The 5940-nt window shown below is 40.1% G+C and overlaps 1 pseudogene; it reads left to right on the top strand.

Annotated features, from left to right (window-relative positions):
* The first annotated feature begins 618 nt into the window (after positions 1-618).
* On the top strand, positions 619-717 carry LOC128592963 (uncharacterized; annotated as a pseudogene).
* The last annotated feature ends 5223 nt before the right edge of the window (positions 718-5940 follow it).

The following is a 5940-nucleotide window of genomic DNA, read 5'->3' on the forward strand; positions in this document are numbered from 1 at the left end:
AAATTCAATTTACAGCATATTATGAAAAAATGACATAGATCAAATACCATTATAGCTAAACTTTTAGGGCATCTGGAATGCTTGCTGTGATGAAAGTTTGTCATGAAAACACAGCTGGAAATCACATTCCCAGATGGGAGAAGCTAAGCCAATATGCCCATCTCTTGTGAATTTACAAGCATAAAAAATTAAGTTTTAATGTTATGAAGGGAGGGTTTCACACATAAGTGTTCCTCTTTTATCTCCTTTCCCCTCTCCAATCTTCTGGGTCATTGGGACAGGCTCACTGACCTTTGTTTGGGGGAACCTATAAATCCAAATACTTTTTTTCCCTAGATGGATTCTTAGAGGTACAGACTTAAGGAGATAAAAGGAGGAAACTGAAAATCAATTTTAACCATGAAATATGATATGTAACAATACCGTATTTAGAAGTATTTTCTTCAGCATCTTTTGTGTTAACACCTAGAAGTGTTTTTTTTTGTTTGTTTGTTTTTCAGTTTCTGGCTGGGTCTGGGTTTGAACCTGCCACCTCTGGCATATGGGGCTGGCGCCTTACTCCTTTGAGCCACAGGCACTGCCCTCACCTAGAAGTGTTTTTTGAAAAAGGAGAGAAAGGTGCTCATTTCAGCAGTACATGTACTAAAATTGGACTGCTACAGGGAAGATTAGCACCACCCCTGTGACACGCAAATTCATGAAGTGTTCCGTATCTTTTAACAAACTGTGTTATAAGTATACCGTGGAGTCCTGTTTGGCCAGAAGAAAACACGGAGACTTTACATCTTTTGCGTTTGCCTGGATGGAGCTGAAACACATTCTTTTTAGTAAAGTATCATAAGAATAGAAAAACAAGTATCCAATGTACTCCATATTAATATGAAAGCAATATATAAATAACTACATGCCACACAAAAGAAAAACACAAGTATATTCTAGGGAGGGGGAGGAGAGAGGAAGGAAAAGAGAGCAGGGAGGAGGAAAGGTGATTGGCGGGTTCTCACCTGATGTGCAAAGTGATGGGATTCAGCTTGTTCCCTTGTTGAAGGGCTCAGTCTACACACAACGTTAACTTTACATTAGAAATGAAAACAATGTAACCTAAGCATTTGCACCCTCATATTAATCTGAAATAAAAAATAAAAACAATAACAATTAAAAAGGAAGGAAGGATATAAAGAAGAAAAAAGGGGAAAGAAAGATAAAAACAGAAAAAAGGAAAAAAAACAAAAAATATTGACTGTAATAGTAATTCTAAAGAATAATGATGATATGATAAATATATTATAATTTTGTCATATAAAATAACTTTCATTATCCTAATTATATTCGTCAAAGGATTGCAACTACTGAAATTACAAATTCATTTTCTACTGTTTTTAAAAGCAATTAATTAAATGTTTTAACATTATGTGTAAAACTTAGCATCAGACACAAAACATTCTGAACTACCTGCCTAATTAAGGTGACATTTTAATAAGCATCTCTTTTGCATGAAACTTTTCATTGCAAGATGTTTCCCTATGGGATTTCTGAGTTGATTTTGACTTTCTACAAGCATTGTCACTATCCTGTCCTCTTTCCGTTCTCCTTCCTGTGGCTTCCTGGGAACAGGGATGTTCAGATCAAACATGACAATTTAACATCATTCAAAGCTGCACAATTTTTTCTTGTTTCCTTTCTTCCTCTCTTCCTCCTTTTTCCACCCCACTTTTTGTCCCCCTCCCTCCCTCTGTGTCTCTAAGTTAGAGAGTAAGTGCTTGCTATGTGTTGGGGACTAAGTACTGGTGTCACTGCAGGGACCAGGACAGTTGTGGGCCCTGCTTGTGGGAAGGTAGTCGCACAGTGAGAGAGGATTTTGAACGGAACAGCAACATTGGGCTTGAACCAAGGAAGCCCAGATAGAGGCAAAAGCTTGGAATCTGGAGCTGAGTTTCTTGGCTCTGCAATCAATAAGCTTGTGACTTTTGAAAATTTATATGATCTCCCCAAGGCTTTTTCATTTAATCTACAAACAAGGGATAACAACAAGAAAAAGAAGAAGGAGGAAATTGAAGAAGGAGGATAGTGATAGTATCCGCTTTACAGGTTCCTCAAGAAGACTAATGGTTATAATATTTGTAACTATACAACTGGATATTGTAAAATCTAAATAAATGTTAGCTACTATCAGCACCATTATTTTTACTGTTGTTGCTAGAATTGGGTTAACAAACATACATGTGCTCGAGGGGTTTAGCTGGGTTTGAGAATGACCAACCACCTTCCCATGTCTTAGGAAAATAATAGTTTTTAAGGACCAAAATAATTCCCTAGAAATTCAATTGACTTGGAATAGGTAACCAGGATATCTGAAATGGCCAATGGGATGATTGTCTTTCCATTGCCCTTTCAAATTATGGATGATGAAGACGAGTTTATAGGTCAACACATAACGTAATGCACGTGTGCAATCAACCTATAGGGGAGAGAAATAAATGCTGGGCTCACAGGCCAGGGCTCCTCCAGAGCCAGGCAGAGGGAGATTCCCCCACCAAGACTGGCCTCCCAAGTCCTCACTGGCTGCCTGTCTAAACTGCTTCTTTTTAACCTGACAGGGTCGATAAAGCATTGCAGAGAACAAAGAGCATGTGAGGAATAGAAATCACGATGAAAAAACAGAATCTTGAGTCATCCTTCCGTCTGCTGAATAAAGGGCAGACCATTCATTCTAGGGTATGCATTTATTTTCAGCTCTGATTACTGTTACTATAATCCATGCAAGAGGGAACATATGAAGCAAGGCTTGTAACTTTGTTCATCGATGACCCAGGGAATGAGAACAGGGGAAATAAAAGACGCCTTGTGAAATGAGTCATTGCTGGATCTGATGGTGGTATTTCCACACACATTTTTTTTTTCTGCAGATCTTTCTATGCTCATTACTAAAATTACAGTGAAAGATAAATGAAGGAAGCTTACACAAAGAGCTTCAGAAACACTGTGGCTTTTATTCACAGGAAAATAATTTGCTTTTCATTGCAAAGATACAATGATTCATTAACATAAAAAGAAAAAAGTAGCAAAATCAAAGTTGCAGTTCATAGAGCGTGTGACTTAGTTTGAGGATTAGCGCCATCTATAGAAACAGTCCTGGACCGGGATTTCGGGGTCCTTGTGGAAAGTCCAATATATCTCTAGGTGGCAGGACAGCTCTGGGCCACTTTGGAAATACATCCTTCAACACCCAGTGCTTTTCTCTATCAAGCATCGGGAGCCTTCAAAACTAACCTTGTGTTTGTTGAAAAGAGTCGTACCAACCAGCTGTGGTCTTCTCATAAGCTATTCCAACAAGCTGCTCTGAAGACATTCATAATTCATACAGTTCAATCCTATATATGCTTTTGTGTACTTTTATCAAATTATAGTTTTATATTTTTTCTATAGATCTCAACTCTTATTTGATTTGTAAATATACATATATATATATTTTTTTTTTATCAATAGTGACATACTTCTCCCCCTTAATTCTGTTCCTCCTCATCAATTTTCTCCTCTGGATGAGTTTTACTGGAAACATATATTGATGCTCCAAACCCTTTCTACTCCCAGTTTGGGGAACATAACTGGGGAGGGGCAGTGTTGGTGACTACCAGGAGTACCAGGAGTTTGTTAGAAATGCGATCTCTCAGGATCAAAGAAATCTGCTGAACTAGACCCTGTGTTTTAGAAAGAATCCCAGCCTTAGGTGTTTGTTAGAAATGCAACCTCTCAGGATCAAAGAAAATCTGTTGAACTAGACCCTGTGTTTCAGCAAGAATCCTAGCCTTAGGTGTGAGGAACATGGATCTAATGCCATTTAATGGTGTCCATCTTTTCTTGTATACCTCAGCTGCCGAGATACACAGATCCAAAGCAAAGAACGTGAGCTCTCAAAGCTGAGAGGAGCTTCTCTGGTGGTCTAATGCAGACCCTTCCTCTTAAATTGAGGGGAATACTGTGTGCCCAAGGTTACATTCTTACTAAACTAGGAGCAACACTCAATCTGCTGGTTCAAGTTTCTGTTAGTTTTCAACAATACCATCTTGACAAAAATTTACTTTGCAACTAAACTTTTCCATTTTCTCTCGCTGGCCATGGAAAAGTTAATGACAGTTTCTCTGGGTCACCACTGGTCCTTTGACTCTCAGACTGTGGTAAGCATGTACTTATTTATGGTAGGGAACAACCATCAACTGTTCATTTGAGACCCAGGCGATCAGGGGTGCTCTAGTGATGGCTTAGCTAATTCACGATCCTTTGCCTCTGGCTCTTCAATTACAGAGTAGAACACAAGTCATCTTTATAGAGACCTTTGACAAGCTCAGCTGCAAAGCTTCTGAGAAGTATCTGGCATTTCTGAATCCTGCAAGTAAAAACTACAGCATTCTGTGAATTCTGTATCTGGAACTGAAACTGAAATTCACAGCTGTTGTTGGTCTATGTCACACATTACCCAGCAGTTCCTTCCCACAGACACAGCCAAGGTCGCTTTGCAGGTTATGAGCTCTAAGCACCTGGTTCTCCATGGAGGTGGTTGTCGATGGTCAGAGAACAACAGACTCGGGGGTCACTGTGTCCGCTTACCAGCTGTGCACATGCATAATAAGAGGGTCTCTTGCACACGGCCCAGAGACTCCTGTGTTGCAGTTGGGTGACCTTGGTAGTTCCCGCATGGCCCCTTTCCACTGAGTGTTTCTCATTAACTCCCAATACTACACTGCCCTAGGCTGCATGAACTAGGTGAGCCCAGCCCCAGCTGTGCTTGGAGGACCCAAAACAGCAAAATACCCAGGACTATGCTTTCTGAACTGAGATGTATTTATACTGATTTGGAAGTAACAGGAGTGAAATGACTAAGAACCTTCTAACTCACTACCCATCAGCATGAAAGAAAAGACAGGAGCAGTGAGGGGACAAGTGCCCAAAAGTCACAGTCCAGGCTCAATGATTGTCCCAGCTCCTCGGTGGGTGGGGCTAAAGAGAAGGGTGGTATACTATGCTGGTGGGGTGAGCCTCCTCTGAGGCTCAAGCAACAGCCAAAGTCCCAATCACTGCCTCAAAGGCTTAGAACTTTACAAACTCAAAGAGGCATTTGAATCTCTCCTTGTCTTCTTAAGCCAACACTTTTGCACACAGATTCACAAAACTGGGTGGTTTTATCCCTCAGGCTCCACCAGCAGGAAGTATCAGGGCCCACGTTGTCCTGAAGCTTTCCTCTTATGTTTAATCCCAGGAGTTTTGTCCTGTTAGCTATTGTCATTTAAGTCTTCAATTCACTGCGAGTTAATGTTTGTGTATGATATTAAAATGTCAGTGTACAGTGAGAATTGCCCACATCACAAAGTCCCAAAGCTTCAGATGCTGACACGGATGTGGAGAGAAGGGAACACTTTTACACTGTTGGCGGGACTGCAAACTAATACAGCCTCTTTGGAAAGAAGTATGGAGAATCCTCAAAGAATTTAACTTTGACCTTTCATTTGATCCTGCAATCCCATTATTAGGCATCTACCAAAAACAACAACAAAAAAATTATTTTATCATAAGGATATTTTCACTAGATGTTTTATCAGACCTCAAATCACAATTGCCAAAATGTGGAAACAACCTAAATGCTCATCAACACATGAATGGATTACTGAAGTCTGCTATATGTGTATCACGGAATGCTATTTAATCATAAAGAAGATAGAGAACTTACATCTTTTGTATTAACCTGGATGGAGGTGAAATACATTCTTCTTAGTAGAGTACGGTGAAAACGGAAAAGCAAGGATGCAATGTTCTCAATAGTAATATGAAGCAGTGGATGAACTAATACATGGCCACACAAGAGAAAACTCAGGGGGAAGAGGAGAAAGAGGGGAGGATGGTTGTGTTCCCAGGGACTGGGCACAAGGCAAGGGTACATGGCACACC

Source organism: Nycticebus coucang, chromosome 8 (genome assembly GCF_027406575.1).
Source record: "Nycticebus coucang isolate mNycCou1 chromosome 8, mNycCou1.pri, whole genome shotgun sequence".
Taxonomy (NCBI): Eukaryota; Metazoa; Chordata; class Mammalia; order Primates; family Lorisidae; genus Nycticebus; species Nycticebus coucang.